This window comes from Coregonus lavaretus, assembly GCF_964263955.1.
Source record: "Coregonus lavaretus genome assembly, contig: HAP1_SCAFFOLD_273, whole genome shotgun sequence".
Lineage (NCBI taxonomy): Eukaryota > Metazoa > Chordata > Actinopteri > Salmoniformes > Salmonidae > Coregonus > Coregonus lavaretus.
This window is the reverse complement of record NW_028160629.1, coordinates 135,034-155,866: the sequence shown is the minus strand read 5'-3', so window position 1 is coordinate 155,866 and position 20,833 is coordinate 135,034.

Here is a 20,833-nt window from a genome sequence, read left to right as displayed (position 1 = left end):
ACAAGCAAGCTTTCTGTTTCCTCTGAGCTGTGTATAAATGTCCTCTGTTGTGTGTGTACATGTATAATGTACTGTGTATATCTCAGACCAAACAAACACCAATTATTATTATGCCACTTCATAAAACGCTTTAAAAACACTTTCTGTTGAATTATGGAATCAAATACTATTTTACAGCACTGTTTTGTTGGGCTGTTGGATTCAGTTACACACACACACACACACACACACACACACACACACACACACACACACACACACACACACACACACACACACACACACACACACACACACACACACACACACACACACGCACACACACACACACACGCACACACACAAACGCGTGCACACGCACACTTACACACACACACACAAGCGTGTGCACACGCACACAAACACATAAACACACAAGCGTGTGCACACGCACACGCACACACAAATCAAATGTTAATGGTCACATGCTAACCAACAGGTGTAGACTAACAGGGCCTTCAATGCAGACAGAAATAATAGTAGAGTAAAACAGGCCACCCCTGTCCTCTAGCCAGGACCAATCAGCCAGTTTCCACCCCTGTCCTCTAGCCAGGACCAATCAGCCAGTTTCCACCCCTGTCCTCTAGCCAGGACCATTCAGCCAGTTTCCACCCCTGTCCTCTAGCCAGGACCAATCAGCCAGTTTCCACCCCTGTCCTCTAGCCAGGCCCATTCTGCCAGTTTCCACACCTGTCCTCTAGCCAGGACCATTCAGCCAGTTTCCACCCCTGTCCTCTAGCCAGGACCAACCAGCCAGTTTCCACCCCTGTCCTCTAGCCAGGACCATTCAGCCAGTTTCCACCCCTGTCCTCTAGCCAGGACCATTCAGCCAGTTTCCACCCCTGTCCTCTAGCCAGGACCATTCAGCCAGTTTCCACCCCTGTCCTCTAGCCAGGACCATTCAGCCAGTTTCCACCCCTGTCCTCTTGCCAGGACCATTCAGCCAGTTTCCACCCCTGCCCTCTAGCCAGGCCCATTTTGCCAGTTTCCACTCCTGTCCTCTAGCCATGACCATTCAGCCAGTTTCCACCCCTGCCCTCTTGCCAGGACCATTCAGCCAGTTTCCACCCCTGTCCTCTTGCCAGGACCATTCAGCCAGTTTCCACCCCTGCCCTCTTGCCAGGACCATTCAGCCAGTTTCCACCCCTGCCCTCTAGCCAAGCCCATTCTGCCAGTTCCCAATCCTGTCCTCTAGCCAGAACCATTCTGCCAGTTTCCACGAAGTCCTCTAGCCAGGCCCATTCTGACAGTTTCCACCCCTGTCCTCTAGCCAGGACCATTCTGCCAGTGTCTAACCCTGTCCCCTAGCCAGGCCCATTCTGCCAGTTTCCACCCCTGTCCTCTAGCCAGGCCCATTTTGCCAGTTTCCACCCCTGTCCTCTAGCCAGAGCCATTCTGCCAGTTTCCACCCCTGTCCTCTAGCCAGCCCCATTCTGCCAGTTTCCACGATGTCCTCTAGCCAGGCCCATTCTGCCCGTTTCCACCCCTGTCCTCTAGCCAGGCCCATTCTGCCAGTTTCCACCCCTATCCTCTAGCCAGGCCCATTCTGCCAGTTTCCACCCCTGTCCTCTAGCCAGGCCCATTTGCCAGTTTCCACCCCTATCCTCTAGCCAGGCCCATTTTGCCAGTTTCCACCCCTGTCCTCCAGCCAGGCCCATTTTGCCAGTTTCCACCCCTATCCTCTAGCCAGGCCCATTTTAACAGTTTCCACCCCTGTCCTCTAGCCAGGCCCATTTTGCCAGTTTCCACCCCTGTCCTCTAGCCAAACCCATTCTGCCAGTTTCTACCCTTGTCCTCTAGCCAGGCCCATTCTGCCAGTTTCCTCCCCTGTCCTTTAGCCAGGCCCATTCAGCCAGTTTCCACCCCTGTCCTCTAGCCAGGCCCATTTTGCCAGTTTCCACCCCTATCCTCTAGCCAGGCCCATTTTGCCAGTTTCCACCCCTGTCCTCTAGCCAGGCCCATTTTGCCAGTTTCCACCCCTGTCCTCTAGCCAGGCCCATTTTGCCAGTTTCCACCCCTATCCTCTAGCCAGGCCCATTTGCCAGTTTCCACCCCTGTCCTCTAGCCAGGCCCATTTAGCCAGTTTCCACCCCTGTCCTCTAGCCAAACCCATTCTGCCAGTTTCTACCCCTGTCCTCTAGCCAGGCCCATTCTGCCAGTTTCCACCCCTGTCCTCTAGCCAGGCCAATTCTGTCAGTTTCCACCATGTCCTCTAGACAGACCCATTCTGCCAATTTCCTCCCCTGTCCTCTAGCCAGCCCCATTCAGCCAGTTTCCACCCCTGTCCTCTAGCCATGACCATTCTGCCAGTTTCTACCCCTGTCCTCTAGCCAGGCCCATTCTGCCGGTTTACAATCCTGTCCTCTAGCCAGGCCCACTCTGCCAGTTTCCACGAAGTCCTCTAGCCAGGCCCATTCTGCCAGTTTCCACCCAAATCCTCTAGCCAGGCCCATTCTGCCAGTTTCTACCCCTGTCCTCTAGCCAGGCCCATACTGCCAGTTTCCACTCATGTCCTCTAGCCAGGCCCATTTTGCCAGTTTCCACCCCTGTCCTCTAGCCAGGCCCATTTTGCCAGTTTCCACCCCTATCCTCTAGCCAGGCCCATTTGCCAGTTTCCACCCCTGTCCTCTAGCCAGGCCCATTTAGCCAGTTTCCACCCCTGTCCTCTAGCCAGGCCCATACTGCCAGTTTCCACTCATGTCCTCTAGCCAGACCAATTCTGCCAGTTTCCACCCCTGTCTTCAAGGCAGACCATTTCTGCCAGTTTCCACCCCTGTCCTCTAGCCAGGCCCATTTTGCCAGTTTCCACCCCTATCCTCTAGCCAGGCCCATTTTGCCAGTTTCCACCCCTGTCCTCTAGCCAGGCCCATTTTGCCAGTTTCCACCCCTGTCCTCTAGCCAGGCCCATTTTGCCAGTTTCCACCCCTGTCCTCTAGCCAGGCCCATTTTGCCAGTTTCTAACCCTGTCCTCTAGCCAGGCCCATTTGCCAGTTTCCACCCCTGTCCTCTAGCCAGGCCCATTTTGCCAGTTTCCACCCCTGTCCTCTAGCCAAACCCATTCTGCCAGTTTCTACCCCTGTCCTCTAGCCAGGCCCATTCTGCCAGTTTCCACCCCTGTCCTCTAGCCAGGCCAATTCTGTCAGTTTCCACCATGTCCTCTAGACAGACCCATTCTGCCCGTTTCCACCCCTGTCCTCTAGCCAGGCCCATTCTGCCAGTTTCCACCCTATCCTCTAGCCAGGCCCATTCTGCCAGTTTCCACCCCTGTCCTCTAGCCAGGCCCATTTGCCAGTTTCCACCCCTATCCTCTAGCCAGGCCCATTTTGCCAGTTTCCACCCCTGTCCTCCAGCCAGGCCCATTTTGCCAGTTTCCACCCCTATCCTCTAGCCAGGCCCATTTTAACAGTTTCCACCCCTGTCCTCTAGCCAGGCCCATTTTGCCAGTTTCCACCCCTGTCCTCTAGCCAAACCTATTCTGCCAGTTTCTACCCCTGTCCTCTAGCCAGGCCCATTCTGCCAGTTTCCTCCCCTGTCCTTTAGCCAGGCCCATTCAGCCAGTTTCCACCCCTGTCCTCTAGCCAGGCCCATTTTGCCAGTTTCCACCCCTGTCCTCTAGCCAGGCCCATTTTGCCAGTTTCCACCCCTGTCCTCCAGCCAGGCCCATTTCGCCAGTTTCCACCCCTATCCTCTAGCCAGGCCCATTTGCCAGTTTCCACCCCTGTCCTCTAGCCAGGCCCATTTAGCCAGTTTCCACCCCTGTCCTCTAGCCAAACCCATTCTGCCAGTTTCTACCCCTGTCCTCTAGCCAGGCCCATTCTGCCAGTTTCCACCCCTGTCCTCTAGCCAGGCCAATTCTGTCAGTTTCCACCATGTCCTCTAGACAGACCCATTCTGCCAGTTTCCTCCCCTGTCCTCTAGCCAGCCCCATTCAGCCAGTTTCCACCCCTGTCCTCTAGCCATGACCATTCTGCCAGTTTCTACCCCTGTCCTCTAGCCAGGCCCATTCTGCCGGTTTACAATCCTGTCCTCTAGCCAGGCCCACTCTGCCAGTTTCCACGAAGTCCTCTAGCCAGGCCCATTCTGCCAGTTTCCACCCCTGTCCTGTAGCCAGGACCATTCTGCCAGTTTCCAATCCTGTCCTATAGTCAGGCCCATTCTGCCAGTTTCCACCCAAGTCCTCTAGCCATGCCCATTCTGCCAGTTTCTACCCCTGTCCTCTAGCCAGGCCCATACTGCCAGTTTCCACTCATGTCCTCTAGCCAGGTCCATTCTGCCAGTGTCCACCCCTGTCCTCTAGACAGGGCCATTCTGCCAGTTTCTACACCTATATTCTAGCCAGGTCCATTCTGCCAGTTTCCACACCTGTCCTCTAGCCAAGTCCATTCTGCCAGTTTCCACACCTGTCCTCTAGCCAGGTCCATTCTGCCAGTTTCCACACCTGTCCTCTAGCCAGGTCCATTCTGCCAGTTTCCACACCTGTCCTCTAGCCAGGTCCATTCTGCCAGTTTCCACACCTGTCCTCTAGCCAGGCCCATTCTGCCAGTTTCCACCCAAGTCCTCTAGCCATGCCCATTCTGCCAGTTTCTACCCCTGTCCTCTAGCCAGGCCCATACTGCCAGTTTCCACTCATGTCCTCTAGCCAGGTCCATTCTGCCAGTGTCCACCCCTGTCCTCTAGACAGGGCCATCTGCCAGTTTCTACCCCTGTATTCTAGCCAGGTCCATTCTGCCAGTTTCCACACCTGTCCTCTAGCCAGGTCCATTCTGCCAGTTTCCACACCTGTCCTCTAGCCAGGTCCATTCTGCCAGTTTCCACACCTGTCCTCTAGCCAGGCCCATTCTGCCAGTTTCTACCCCTGTCCTCTAGCCAGGTCCATTCTGCCAGTTTCCACACCTGTCCTCTAGCCAGGTCCATTCTGCCAGTTTCCACACCTGTCCTCTAGCCAGGCCCATTCTGCCAGTTTCTACCCCTGTATTCTAGCCAGGTCCATTCTGCCAGTTTCCACACCTGTCCTCTAGCCAGGGGCATTTTTTCCAGTGTCTACCCCTGTCCTCAAGTCAGGCCCTTTGTGCCAGTTTCTACCCCTGTTCCCTAGCCAGGCCAATTCTACCAGTTTCCACCATGTCCTCTAGCCAGGCCCATTCAGCCAGTTTCCACTCACGTCCTCTAGCCAGGCCCATTCTGACATTTTCCACACCTGTCCTCCAGCCAGGCCCATTTGCCAGTTTCCACCCCTATCCTCTAGCCAGGCCCATTTTGCCAGTTTCCACCCCTGTCCTCCAGCCAGGCCCATTTTGCCAGTTTCCACCCCTATCCTCTAGCCAGGCCCATTTTAACAGTTTCCAACTCTGTCCTCTAGCCAGGCCCATTTTGCCAGTTTCCACCCCTGTCCTCTAGCCAAACCCATTCTGCCAGTTTCTACCCCTGTCCTCTAGCCAGGCCCATTCTGCCAGTTTCCTCCCCTGTCCTTTAGCCAGGCCCATTCAGCCAGTTTCCACCCCTGTCCTCTAGCCAGGCCCATTTCGCCAGTTTCCACCCCTATCCTCTAGCCAGGCCCATTTTGCCAGTTTCCACCCCTGTCCTCTAGCCAGGCCCATTTTGCCAGTTTCCACCCCTATCCTCTAGCCAGGCCCATTTGCCAGTTTCCACCCCTATCCTCTAGCCAGGCCCATTTGCCAGTTTCCACCCCTGTCTTCTAGCCAGGCCCATTTAGCCAGTTTCCACCCCTGTCCTCTAGCCAAACCCATTCTGCCAGTTTCTACCCCTGTCCTCTAGCCAGGCCCATTCTGCCAGTTTCCACCCCTGTCCTCTAGCCAGGCCAATTCTGTCAGTTTCCACCATGTCCTCTAAACAGACCCATTCTGCCAGTTTCCTCCCCTGTCCTCTAGCCAGCCCCATTCAGCCAGTTTCCACCCCTGTCCTCTAGCCATGACCATTCTGCCAGTTTCTACCCCTGTCCTCTAGCCAGGCCCATTCTGCCGGTTTACAATCCTGTCCTCTAGCCAGGCCCACTCTGCCAGTTTCCACCCCTGTCCTCAAGGCAGACCATTTCTGCCAGTTTCCACCCCTGTCCTCTAGCCAGGCCCATTTTGCCAGTTTCCACCCCTATCCTCTAGCCAGGCCCATTTTGCCAGTTTCCACCCCTGTCCTCTAGCCAGGCCCATTTTGCCAGTTTCCACCCCTGTCCTCTAGCCAGGCCCATTTTGCCAGTTTCCACCCCTGTCCTCTAGCCAGGCCCATTTTGCCAGTTTCTAACCCTGTCCTCTAGCCAGGCCCATTTGCCAGTTTCCACCCCTGTCCTCTAGCCAGGCCCATTTTGCCAGTTTCCACCCCTGTCCTCTAGCCAAACCCATTCTGCCAGTTTCTACCCCTGTCCTCTAGCCAGGCCCATTCTGCCAGTTTCCACCCCTGTCCTCTAGCCAGGCCAATTCTGTCATTTTCCACCATGTCCTCTAGACAGACCCATTCTGCCCGTTTCCACCCCTGTCCTCTAGCCAGGCCCATTCTGCCAGTTTCCACCCCTATCCTCTAGCCAGGCCCATTCTGCCAGTTTCCACCCCTGTCCTCTAGCCAGGCCCATTTGCCAGTTTCCACCCCTATCCTCTAGCCAGGCCCATTTTGCCAGTTTCCACCCCTGTCCTCCAGCCAGGTCCATTTTGCCAGTTTCCACCCCTATCCTCTAGCCAGGCCCATTTTAACAGTTTCCACCCCTGTCCTCTAGCCAGGCCCATTTTGCCAGTTTCCACCCCTGTCCTCTAGCCAAACCCATTCTGCCAGTTTCTACCCCTGTCCTCTAGCCAGGTCCATTCTGCCAGTTTCCTCCCCTGTCCTTTAGCCAGGCCCATTCAGCCAGTTTCCACCCCTGTCCTCTAGCCAGGCCCATTTAGCCAGTTTCCACCCCTATCCTCTAGCCAGGCCCATTTTGCCAGTTTCCACCCCTGTCCTCTAGCCAGGCCCATTTTGCCAGTTTCCACCCCTGTCCTCTAGCCAGGCCCATTTTGCCAGTTTCCACCCCTATCCTCTAGCCAGGCCCATTTGCCAGTTTCCACCCCTGTCCTCTAGCCAGGCCCATTTAGCCAGTTTCCACCCCTGTCCTCTAGCCAAACCCATTCTGCCAGTTTCTACCCCTGTCCTCTAGCCAGGCCCATTCTGCCAGTTTCCACCCCTGTCCTCTAGCCAGGCCAATTCTGTCAGTTTCCACCATGTCCTCTAGACAGACCCATTCTGCCAGTTTCCTCCCCTGTCCTCTAGCCAGCCCCATTCAGCCAGTTTCCACCCCTGTCCTCTAGCCATGACCATTCTGCCAGTTTCTACCCCTGTCCTCTAGCCAGGCCCATTCTGCCGGTTTACAATCCTGTCCTCTAGCCAGGCCCACTCTGCCAGTTTCCACGAAGTCCTTTAGCCAGGCCCATTCTGCCAGTTTCCACCCCTGTCCTGTAGCCAGGACCATTCTGCCAGTTTCCAATCCTGTCCTCTAGTCAGGCCCATTCTGCCAGTTTCCACCCAAGTCCTCTAGCCATTCCCATTCTGCCAGTTTCTACCCCTGTCCTCTAGCCAGGCCCATACTGCCAGTTTCCACTCATGTCCTCTAGCCAGGTCCATTCTGCCAGTGTCCACCCCTGTCCTCTAGACAGGGCCATTCTGCCAGTTTCTACCCCTGTATTCTAGCCAGGTCCATTCTGCCAGTTTCCACACCTGTCCTCTAGCCAGGTCCATTCTGCCAGTTTCCACACCTGTCCTCTAGCCAGGTCCATTCTGCCAGTTTCCACACCTGTCCTCTAGCCAGGCCCATTCAGCCAGTTTCCACTCACGTCCTCTAGCCAGGCCCATTCTGACAGTTTCCACCCCTGTCCTCTAGCCAGGCCCATTTGCCAGTTTCCACCCCTATCCTCTAGCCAGGCCCATTTTGCCAGTTTCCACCCCTGTCCTCCAGCCAGGCCCATTTTGCCAGTTTCCACCCCTATCCTCTAGCCAGGCCCATTTTAACAGTTTCCAACTCTGTCCTCTAGCCAGGCCCATTCAGCCAGTTTCCACCCCTATCCTCTAGCCAGGCCCATTTTGCCAGTTTCCACCCCTGTCCTCTAGCCAGGCCCATTTGCCAGTTTCCACCCCTATCCTCTAGCCAGGCCCATTTTGCCAGTTTCCACCCCTGTCCTCCAGCCAGGCCCATTTTGCCAGTTTCCACCCCTATCCTCTAGCCAGGCCCATTTTAACAGTTTCCAACTCTGTCCTCTAGCCAGGCCCATTTTGCCAGTTTCCACCCCTGTCCTCTAGCCAAACCCATTCTGCCAGTTTCTACCCCTGTCCTCTAGCCAGGCCCATTCTGCCAGTTTCCTCCCCTGTCCTTTAGCCAGGCCCATTCAGCCAGTTTCCACCCCTGTCCTCTAGCCAGGCCCATTTCGCCAGTTTCCACCCCTATCCTCTAGCCAGGCCCATTTTGCCAGTTTCCACCCCTGTCCTCTAGCCAGGCCCATTTTGCCAGTTTCCACCCCTGTCCTCTAGCCAGGCCCATTTTGCCAGTTTCCACCCCTATCCTCTAGCCAGGCCCATTTGCCAGTTTCCACCCCTGTCTTCTAGCCAGGCCCATTTAGCCAGTTTCCACCCCTGTCCTCTAGCCAAACCCATTCTGCCAGTTTCTACCCCTGTCCTCTAGCCAGGCCCATTCTGCCAGTTTCCACCCCTGTCCTCTAGCCAGGCCAATTCTGTCAGTTTCCACCATGTCCTCTAAACAGACCCATTCTGCCAGTTTCCTCCCCTGTCCTCTAGCCAGCCCCATTCAGCCAGTTTCCACCCCTGTCCTCTAGCCATGACCATTCTGCCAGTTTCTACCCCTGTCCTCTAGCCAGGCCCATTCTGCCGGTTTACAATCCTGTCCTCTAGCCAGGCCCATTCTGCCAGTTTCCACCCCTGTCCTGTAGCCAGGACCATTCTGCCAGTTTCCAATCCTGTCCTCTAGTCAGGCCCATTCTGCCAGTTTCCACCCAAGTCCTCTAGCCAGGCTCATTCTGCCAGTTTCTACCCCTGTCCTCTAGCCAGGCCCATACTGCCAGTTTCCACTCATGTCCTCTAGCCAGCCCAATTCTGCCAGTTTCCACCCCTGTCCTCAAGGCAGACCATTTCTGCCAGTTTCCACCCCTGTCCTCTAGCCAGGCCCATTTTGCCAGTTTCCACCCCTATCCTCTAGCCAGGCCCATTTTGCCAGTTTCCACCCCTGTCCTCTAGCCAGGCCCATTTTGCCAGTTTCCACCCCTGTCCTCTAGCCAGGCCCATTTTGCCAGTTTCCACCCCTATCCTCTAGCCAGGCCCATTTAGCCAGTTTCCACCCCTGTCCTCTAGCCAAACCCATTCTGCCAGTTTCTACCCCTGTCCTCTAGCCAGGCCCATTCTGCCAGTTTCCACCCCTGTCCTCTAGCCAGGCCAATTCTGTCAGTTTCCACCATGTCCTCTAGACAGACCCATTCTGCCAGTTTCCTCCCCTGTCCTCTAGCCAGGCCCATTCAGCCAGTTTCCACCCCTGTCCTCTAGCCATGACCATTCTGCCAGTTTCTACCCCTGTCCTCTAGCCAGGCCCATTCTGCCGGTTTACAATCCTGTCCTCTAGCCAGGCCCACTCTGCCAGTTTCCACGAAGTCCTCTAGCCAGGCCCATTCTGCCAGTTTCCACCCCTGTCCTGTAGCCAGGACCATTCTGCCAGTTTCCAATCCTGTCCTCTAGTCAGGCCCATTCTGCCAGTTTCCACCCAAGTCCTCTAGCCAGGCCCATTCTGCCAGTTTCTACCCCTGTCCTCTAGCCAGGCCCATTCTGCCAGTGTCCACCCCTGTCCTCTAGCCAGGGCTATTCTGCCAGTTTCTAACCCTGTCCTCTAGCCAGGCCCATTCTGCCAGTTTCCACCCCTGTCCTCTAGCCAGGGCCAATTTGCCAGTGTCCACCTCTGTCCTCAAGCCAGGCCCTTTGTGCCAGTTTCTACTCCTCTCCTCTAGCCAGGCCCATTCTGACAGTGTCCACCCCTGTCGTCCAGCCAGCCACATTCTGCCAGTATCCACCATGTCCTCTATACAGGGCCATTCAGCTGTTTACCACAATGTCCTCTAGCCAGGCCCATTCTGCCAGTTTCTACCACTGTCCTCAAGCCAGGCCCATTCTGCCAGTTTCCAACCCTGTCCTCTAGCCAGGTCCATTCTGCCAGTTTCCAACCCTGTCCTCTAGCCAGGTCCATTCTGCCAGTGTCCACCCCTGTCCTCTAGACAGGGCCATTCTGCCAGTTTCTACCCCTGTCCTCTAGCCAGGTCCATTCTGCCAGTGTCCACCCCTGTCCTCTAGCCAGGTCCATTCTGCCAGTTTCCACACCTGTCCTCTAGACAGGGCCATTCTGCCAGTTTCTACCCCTGTATTCTAGCCAGGTCCATTCTGCCAGTTTCCACACCTGTCCTCTAGCCAGGGGCATTTTTTCCAGTGTCTACCCCTGTCCTCAAGTCAGGCCCTTTGTGCCAGTTTCTACCCCTGTCCTCTAGCCAGGCCAATTCTACCAGTTTCCACCATGTCCTCTAGCCAGGCCCATTCAGCCAGTTTCCACTCACGTCCTCTAGCCAGGCCCATTCTGCCAGTTTCTACCCCTGTCCTCTAGCCAGGTCCATTCTGCCAGTTTCCACCCCTCTCCTCTAGCCAGGGCCATTTTGCCAGTGTCCACCTCTGTCCTCAAGTAGGCCCTTTGTGTCATTTTCTACTCCTGTCCTCTAGCTAGGCCCATTCTGCCAGTTTCCACCCCTGTCCTCTAGCCAGTCCCATTCTGCCAGTTTCTACCCCTGTCCCCTAGCCAAACCCGTTTTGCCAGTTTCTACCCCGTCGTCTAGCCAACCCATTCTGCCAGTTTATACCCCTGTCCTCTAGCCAGGCCTATTCTGCCAGTTTCCACCCCTGTCCTCTAGCCAGGCCCATTCTGCCAGTTTCCACCATGTCCTTTAGCCATTCCCATTCTGCCAGTTTCCACCCTGTCCTCTAGCCAGCCCTATTCTGCCAGTTTCTACCCCTGTCCTCTAGCCAGGCCCATTCTGCCAGTTTCCACCCATGTCCTCTAGCCAGGCCCTTTCTGCCAGTTTCTACCCCATCGTCTAGCCAACCCATCCTGCCAGTTTATACCCCTGTCCTCTAGCCAGGCCATTTCTGCTAGTTTCTACCCCTGTTCTCTAGCCAGTTCCATTCTGCCAGTTTTCACCATGTCTTCTAGCCAGGTCCATTTTGCCAGTTTCCAACCCTGTCCTCTAGAGAGTGCCATTCTGCCAGTTTCCACCCCTTTCCTCCAGCCAGGCCCATTCTGCCAGTTACCACCTCTGTCCTCTAGCCAGGCACATTCTGCCATTTTCCACCCCTGTCCTCTAGCCAGGCACATTCTGCCAGTTCCCACCCATGTCCTCTAGCCAGACCCATTCTGCCAGTTTCCACCCCTGTCCTCTAGCTAGGCCAATTCTGCCAGTTTCTAACCCTGTCCTCTAGCCAGACCCTATTTGCCAGTTTCTTTCCCGTCGTCTAGCCAGTCCCATTCTGCCAGTTTCCACCCATGTCCTCTAGCCAGGCCCATTCTGCCAGTTTCCACCCCTGTCCTCTAGCCAGGCCCATTCTGCCAGTTTCCACCCATGTCCTCTAGCCAGGCTCTTTCTGCCAGTTTCCACCCCTGTCCTCTAGCCAGGCCCATTCTGCCAGTTTCCACCCCTGTCCTCTAGCCAGGCACATTCTGCCAATTTCCACCATGTCCTCTAGCCAACTCCGTTCTGCCAGTTTCCACCCATGTCCTCTAGCCAGGCCCATTCTGCCAGTTTCCACCCCTGTCCTCTAGCCAGTCCAATTCTGCTAGTTTCTACCCGTGTCCTCTAGCCAGGCCCATACTGCCAGTTTCCACCCCTGTCCTCTAGCCAGTCCAATTCTGCTAGTTTCTGCCCCTGTCCTCTAGCCAGGCCCATTCTGCCAGTTTCCACCCTGTCCTCTTGTCAGACCCATTCTGCCAGTTTCCACCCTGTCCTCTAGCCAGGCCGATTCTGTTAGTTTCCACCCCTGCCTGGTGATGTGAGCTCGTTCAGGTCTCAGTGATGTAGCAGTCAGTCCTCTAGCCAGGCCATTCAGCCAGTTTCCACGATGTCCTCTAGCCAGGCCCATTCTGCCCGTTTCCACCCCTGTCCTCTAGCCAGGCCCATTCTGCCAGTTTCCACCCCTATCCTCTAGCCAGGCCCATTCTGCCAGTTTCCAATCCTGTCCTCTAGTCAGGCCCATTCTGCCAGTTTCCACCCAAGTCCTCTAGCCAGGCCCATTCTGCCAGTTTCTACCCCTGTCCTCTAGCCAGGCCCATACTGCCAGTTTCCACTCATGTCCTCTAGCCAGCCCAATTCTGCCAGTTTCCACCCCTGTCCTCAAGGCAGACCATTTCTGCCAGTTTCCACCCCTGTCCTCTAGCCAGGCCCATTTTGCCAGTTTCCACCCCTATCCTCTAGCCAGGCCCATTTTGCCAGTTTCCACCCCTGTCCTCTAGCCAGGCCCATTTTGCCAGTTTCCACCCCTGTCCTCTAGCCAGGCCCATTTGCCAGTTTCCACCCCTGTCCTCTAGCCAGGCCCATTTTGCCAGTTTCCACCCCTATCCTCTAGCCAGGCCCATTTTGCCAGTTTCCACCCCTGTCCTCTAGCCAGGCCCATTTTGCCAATTTCCACCCCTGTCCTCTAGCCAAACCCATTCTGCCAGTTTCTACCCCTGTCCTCTAGCCAGGCCCATTCTGCCAGTTTCCACCCCTGTCCTCTAGCCAGCCCAATTCTGTCAGTTTCCACCATGTCCTCTAGACAGACCCATTCTGCCAGTTTCCTCCCCTGTCCTCTAGCCAGGCCCATTCAGCCAGTTTCCACCCCTGTCCTCTAGCCATGACCATTCTGCCAGTTTCTACCCCTGTCCTCTAGCCAGGCCCATTCTGCCGGTTTACAATCCTGTCCTCTAGCCAGGCCCACTCTGCCAGTTTCCACGAAGTCCTCTAGCCAGGCCCATTCTGCCAGTTTCCACCCCTGTCCTGTAGCCAGGACCATTCTGCCAGTTTCCAATCCTGTCCTCTAGTCAGGCCCATTCTGCCAGTTTCCACCCAAGTCCTCTAGCCAGGCCCATTCTGCCAGTTTCTACCCCTGTCCTCTAGCCAGGCCCATACTGCCAGTTTCCACTCATGTCCTCTAGCCAGGCAATTCTGCCAGTTTCTACCCCTGTTCCCTAGCCAGGCCAATTCTACCAGTTTCCACCATGTCCTCTAGCCAGGCCCATTCAGCCAGTTTCCACCCCTGTCCTCTAGCCAGGGCTATTCTGCCAGTTTCCACCCCTGTCCTCTAGCCAGGGCCATTTTGCCAGTGTCCACCTCTGTCCTCAAGCCAGGCCCTTTGTGCCAGTTTCTACTCCTCTCCTCTAGCCAGGCCCATTCTGACAGTTTCCACCCCTGTCGTCCAGCCAGCCACATTCTGCCAGTATCCACCATGTCCTCTATACAGGGCCATTCAGCTGTTTACCACAATGTCCTCTAGCCAGGCCCATTCTGCCAGTTTCTACCACTGTCCTCAAGCCAGGCCCATTCTGCCAGTTTCCAACCCTGTCCTCTAGCCAGGTCCATTCTGCCAGTGTCCACCCCTGTCCTCTAGACAGGGCCATTCTGCCAGTTTCTACCCCTGTCCTCTAGCCAGGTCCATTCTGCCAGTTTCCACACATGTTCTCTAGCCAGGGCCATTTTGCCAGTGTCCACCTCTGTCCTCAAGTAGGCCCTTTGTGTCATTTTCTACTCCTGTCCTCTAGCTAGGCCCATTCTGCCAGTTTCCACCCCTGTCCTCTAGCCAGTCCCATTCTGCCAGTTTCTACCCCTGTCCCCTAGCCAAACCCGTTTTGCCAGTTTCTACTTCGTCGTCTAGCCAACCCATTCTGCCAGTTTATACCCCTGTCCTCTAGCCAGGCCTATTCTGCCAGTTTCCACCCCTGTCCTCTAGCCAGGCCCATTCTGCCAGTTTCCACAATGTCCTTTAGCCATTCCCATTCTGCCAGTTTCCACCCTGTCCTCTAGCCAGGCCTATTCTGCCAGTTTCTACCCCTGTCCTCTAGCCAGGCCCATTCTGCCAGTTTCCACCCATGTCCTCTAGCCAGGCCCTTTCTGCCAGTTTCTACCCCATCGTCTAGCCAACCCATCCTGCCAGTTTATACCCCTGTCCTCTAGCCAGGCCATTTCTGCTAGTTTCTACCCCTGTTCTCTAGCCAGTCCCATTCTGCCAGTTTTCACCATGTCTTCTAGCCAGGTCCATTTTGCCAGTTTCCAACCCTGTCCTCTAGAGAGTGCCATTCTGCCAGTTTCCACCCCTTTCCTCCAGCCAGGCCCATTCTGCCAGTTACCACCTCTGTCCTCTAGCCAGGCACATTCTGCCAGTTTCAACCCATGTTCTCTAGCCAGGCCCATTCTGCCAGTTTCCACCCCTGTCCTCTAGCCAGGCCCATTCTGCTAGTTTCTACCCCTGTCCTCTAGCCACCCAATTCTGCCAGTTTCTAACCCTGTCCTCTAGCCAGACCCTATTTGCCAGTTTCTTTCCCGTCGTCTAGCCATACCCATTCTTCCAGCTTCCACCATGTCCTCTAGCCAGGCCCATTCTGCCAGTTTCCAACCCTGTCCTCTAGAGAGTGCCATTCTGCCAGTTTCCACCCCTTTCCTCCAGCCAGGCCCTTTCTGCCAGTTACCACCCCTGTCCTCTAGCCAGGCACATTCTGCCAGTTCCCACCCATGTCCTCTAGCCAGACCCATTCTGCCAGTTTCCACCCCTGTCCTCTAGCTAGGCCAATTCTGCCAGTTTCTAACCCTGTCCTCTAGCCAGACCCTATTTGCCAGTTTCTTTCCCGTCGTCTAGCCAGTCCCATTCTGCCAGTTTCCACCATGTCCTCTAGCCAGGCCCATTCTGCCAGTTTCCACCCATGTCCTCTAGCCAGGCCCATTCTGCCAGTTTCCACCCCTGTCCTCTAGCCAGGCCCATTCTGCCAGTTTCCACCCATGTCCTCTAGCCAGGCTCTTTCTGCCAGTTTCCACCCCTGTCCTCTAGCCAGGCCCATTCTGCCAGTTTCCACCCCTGTCCTCTAGCCAGGCACATTCTGCCAATTTCCACCATGTCCTCTAGCCAACTCCGTTCTGCCAGTTTCCACCCATGTCCTCTAGCCAGGCCCATTCTGCCAGTTTCCACCCCTGTCCTCTAGCCAGTCCAATTCTGCTAGTTTCTACCCCTGTCCTCTAGCCAGACCCATTCTGCTAGTTTCCACCCTGTCCTCTAGCCAGTCCAATTCTGCTAGTTTCTGCCCGTGTCCTCTAGCCAGACCCATTCTGCCAGTTTCCACCCTGTCCTCTTGTCAGGCCCATTCTGCCAGTTTCCACCCTGTCCTCTTGTCAGGCCCATTCTGCCAGTTTCCACCCTGTCCTCTTGTCAGGCCCATTCTACCAGTTTCCATCATGTCCTCTAGCCATCCTCATTCTGCCAGTTTCCACCCTGTCCTCTAGCCAGGTCCATTCTGCCAGTTTCCACCCCTGCCTGGTGATGTGAGCTCGTTCAGGTCTCAGTGATGGCTGTAACGTAACAAAATGTGGAAAAAGCCAAGGGGTTTGAAAACTTTCCGAATGACCTGTACCTGATACATTATGTTGCATGACCTGCATTCTCTTTTTCATCTTTCTGATAGCCCACTATACCAAGCAGAACATAATGAAAATGACACTGAATCAAGGTTGAGACAAGCAGTTTCTTAACTTTGATGTTAAAATATATATTGTTACCATATTAAAATGTCAATTTGTTCGCCATTTTAGAAATTATTTTACTCTCCAGAAAGGGATTGATCTAGGGACACACCAAGATAAGTTACACTTGTTTTAAATTCAATCTCCTTGCCTGCACAGTTTACCTTTATCTTGTCAGCCCTAAGCAATCTACATTTTGTTCCAAACAAAATAGATTCAGTTTTTTCCATTTGCAGCGACAATTTGTTGTCATTCAAGCAATCTCTAATCTGTAATTCCTTCCTCAGGGTTTCCTCTATGGAAACGGTGTCCTTCCCTGGTCCCAGCATGGCTGAGTCATCAGCATAAAGCAGGAGTGTGCACCTGACTGTATCTGGCATATCATTAACGTATATAATAAATAAGAGAGGCCCTAAAATTAATCCCTGCGGTACTCCACAGGAAATTTCTTTGGCCTCTGACAGAACATCACCAACATTACATATTTATGTTTCGTTGGTCAGATAAGACCTAAACCAATTCACTGCTACATCATTTAGACCCATGCATTTCAGTTTCATCAGGAGAATATCATGGTCCACAGTGTCAAAAGCTTTCTTCAAGTCTAACATGACCATACCGGTATAGTTCCCCTTCTCACTTTGCTGCTTGATGTGGTCAAAAAGGTGGATAAGGCAAGTATCAGTGGAATGAGCTGTTCTAAAGCCAGATTGGAATCAGTGGAATGAGCTGTTCTAAAGCCAGATTGGAATCAGTGGAATGAGCTGTTCTAAAGCCAGATTGGAATCAGTGGAATGAGCTGTTCTAAAGCCAGATTGGAATCAGTGGAATGAGCTGTTCTAAAGCCAGATTGGAATCAGTGGAATGAGCTGTTCTAAAGCCAGATTGGAATCAGTGGAATGAGCTGTTCTAAAGCCAGATTGGAATCAGTGGAATGAGCTGTTCTAAAGCCAGATTGGAGTTCATAGAGAAGCTTGTGCTAGAGAAGGTATCCCTCAAGTTGATTAAAAACGAATCTCTCAACAACTTTGGATAAGGTGCTGAGGATCGACACAGCCCTGTAGTTTCCTACATTTGTTTTATTGCTCCTCTTGTGGAGTGGAACCACCCGGGCTGTTTTGAGATCATTGGGAAATGTATCACTTCTAATAGAAAGGTTAACAATATGTGTTATCATTTTAGCAGTGACACAAGCACTATCCTTTATGAATCTTGCAGGAAGGTTATCCAGGCCATTTGCTTTGTTCGTGCTCATTAAGCATAGTAGATTGGAAACGTTGTCCTCTGTTACCATGCACAGCTCAAACAAATCATTTGTGATACTATGTTAAAAGTTGTTAATGAAAGACTGGTCGTAGTGTCCAGAGCAGGTCGGTAACTTCTTAACCAGAGATGAGGCTAGAGTGGTAATAATGTGCAACCTTTGCCTGGTCATAGCATAAAACATCATCAATATCCAGGCCAATACTACAGGATTTTACCTTATGGGGAGTTTTTAAGCCAATATCCTTTAAAATGTTCCACAGTTTACGGGGCTGATGTAAGTTGTTATTAACAGCGTCTATGTAATGTTGGGATTTGGCCTTATCCATTTATTTAATGTTGGGATTTGGCCTTATCCATTTATTTAATGTTGGGATTTGGCCTTATCCATTTATTTAATGTTGGGATTTGGCCTTATCCATTTATTTAATGTTGGGATTTGGCCTTATCCATTTATTTAATGTTGGGATTTGGCCTTATCCATTTATTTAATGTTGGGATTTGGCCTTATCCATTTATTTAATGTTGGGATTTGGCCTTATCCATTTATTTAATGTTGGGATTTGGCCTTATCCATTTATTTAATGTTGGGATTTGGCCTCATCCATTTATTTAATGTTGGGATTTGGCCTTATCCATTTATTTAATGTTGGGATTTGGCCTTATCCATTTATTTAATGTTGGGATTTGGCCTTATCCATTTATTTAATGTTTGGATTTGGCCTTATCCATTTATTTAATGTTGGGATTTGGCCTCATCCATTTATTTAATGTTGGGATTTGGCCTTATCCATTTATTTAATGTTGGGATTTGGCCTTATCCATTTATTTAATGTTTGGATTTGGCCTTATCCATTTATTTAATGTTTGGATTTGGCCTTATCCATTTATTTAATGTTGGGATTTGGCCTTATCCATTTATTTAATGTTTGGATTTGGCCTTATCCATTTATTTAATGTTGGGATTTGGCCTTATCCAGTTATTTAATGTTGGGATTTGGCCTTATCCATTTATTTAATGTTGGGATTTGGCCTTATCCATTTATTTAATGTTGGGATTTGGCCTTATCCATTTATTTAATGTTGGGATTTGGCCTTATCCATTTATTTAATGTTGGGATTTGGCCTTATCCATTTATTTAATGTTGGGATTTGGCCTTATCCATTTATTTAATGTTGGGATTTGGCCTTATCCATTTATTTAATGTTGGGATTTGGCCTTATCCATTTATTTAATGTTGGGATTTGGCCTTATCCATGTATTTAATGTTGGGATTTGGCCTCATCCATTTATTTAATGTTGGGATTTGGCCTTATCCATTTATTTAATGTTGGGATTTGGCCTTATCCATTTATTTAATGTTGGGATTTGGCCTTATCCATTTATTTAATGTTTGGATTTGGCCTTATCCATTTATTTAATGTTGGGATTTGGCCTCATCCATTTATTTAATGTTGGGATTTGGCCTTATCCATTTATTTAATGTTGGGATTTGGCCTTATCCATTTATTTAATGTTGGGATTTGGCCTTATCCATTTATTTAATGTTGGGATTTGGCCTTATCCAGTTATTTAATGTTGGGATTTGGCTTTATCCATTTATTTAATGTTGGGATTTGGCCTTATCCATTTAATGTTGGGATTTGGCCTTATCCATTTAATGTTGGGATTTGGCCTTATCCATTTAATGTTGGGATTTGGCCTTATCCATTTAATGTTGGGATTTGGCCTTATCCATGTTGTACCTTGCCTGGTTTCTCCAGTTAATATAACCATCATAATCTTGTTGTAGATTTGTCCTTTTGAATTTGGTCAGGTAGCGATCCCTTTTCCTTATGAGGTCTAAGATCTCGGAAGTGATCCATTTCGGAAGTGATCCATTTCGGAAGTGATCCATTTTGGAAGTGATCCATTTCCCTGACCTCTGTTTGATTCGATTTTTGTTTCATCGGAGCCAGAGAGTCGAGTGAAGACAGAAACATATCTTTAAAAAGATACCAAGCTTGATCAACATCATCACAGTTTAGTACATGAGACCAATCCAAATTTCCAAGTACTTCTAAAAAACGTTCCTTTGAGTATTGTTTCATAGACCCTGGCTCCTGACTGACAGACGTTCTCTTGGTCTGATACAATAATCAAATCCAAAGTTGATTTACTGTCAATACACACCCGGGTTGGCTCAACAATCAGTTGTTTTAGTCCAAATAACTGATTAAAGTTATACAGGGCATTTACTAGTGTACTTTACTTGGGGGATAACTGCACATCTGTATTAAAATCACCAAGCAGAATACATTCCCTATCAGCAAATACATTGTGATCACAGCAATTCGATTAAAGTAAATCATATAAATTATTCTGCTTAGGATGCCGATAGCACACACCAACAAGTACAGGAGGACATTTAGGAAGAAGTACATCTATCCTTGCAACATTAAGACCATCCATTTTCAGACCTGAACGAGGGTTAAAATGCACATCATTCCTAGTAAAAACACACACGCTGCCACCGTTTCGGTTTCGGTCAATTCTATGAATGCTATAACCCGGTAGCTCAACCTCATTGACCCATCGAGTGTCTCAGTCACAGCAGCCACTGCAGTCCGGGTGTTAGAAGCAAGGAGTTTTAAGTCCTCTAATTTCGGCAGCAGGCTCCGTGTGTTCACATGGATAAAGTGAAGTCCTCTCCAATTCAAACAGTCAAACATGTCATTTTACATCGACTATCTCATCTAGATTGCACACATCATCCCTGTTTGCGTCCAGCATCCCAGTGTTTGGCACCGCGTTTAAACAGCATATATTGCAAACAAGCAAAATGTTACTTTGAGACAGCTTCATCATATGACAAAGGTTGGATATCTCCACACTTTATTTACATTTGAGTCATTTAGCAGACGCTCTTATCCAGAGCGACTTACAGTTAGTGCACACATTATTTTATTTTTCAAACTGGCCCCCCATGGGAATTGAACCCACAACCGTTGCAAATGCCATGCTCTACCAACTGAGCTACATCCCTGCCGGCCATTCCCTCCCCTACCCTGGACGACGCAGGGCCAATTATGCGCCGCCCCATGGGTCTCCCGGTCGCGGCCGGCTACAACAGAGCCTGGATTCGAACCAGGATCTCTAGTGGCACAGCTAGCACTGCGATGCAGTGCCTTAGACCACTGCCCCACTCGGGAGGCTATGTGAACAAACAAATCACAAATGTTGCAAGCCACCGCTAGCCAGGTCCATTCAGCCAGTTTCCACCCCTGCCTGGTGATGTGAGCTCATTCATGTCTCAGTGATGTAGCAGTCAGTCCTCTAGCCAGCCCATTCAGCCAGTTTCCATGGCATTATTACTCTATTACATCACATATTCTTCTCATTAAAAATCAGACAGAGTTCTAGAGATGAAGAGGTTATTTAACGGGCCTTTATAAGCCAAAGCTCCAAACAGAACAGGCATCGCTCTCCAATCTGTTCTCCCACCAACTCCTGACAGGGAGTCCCTCAACTTTAGGTAGGAAAAGATTGGACAGACAGCGATGCTGGGAGGAACTTTTCTTCCTGTTCTAGATCTGTCTGTCCTCCTCCAGGGATCTGAAGTGATAATTCCTGTCATTCAGAGATCCTTTCTCCTCCCGAGGAGGAGGCAGAGGAATGGGGGTTTAGCCAAAGCAGTGGAAATGGACAGTTTCCCTCCAAACCAACGTCCAAAACCAAACAGTGATTTAGCTGTCACAGCGGGGCTGTCATGCCAGTGAACTAA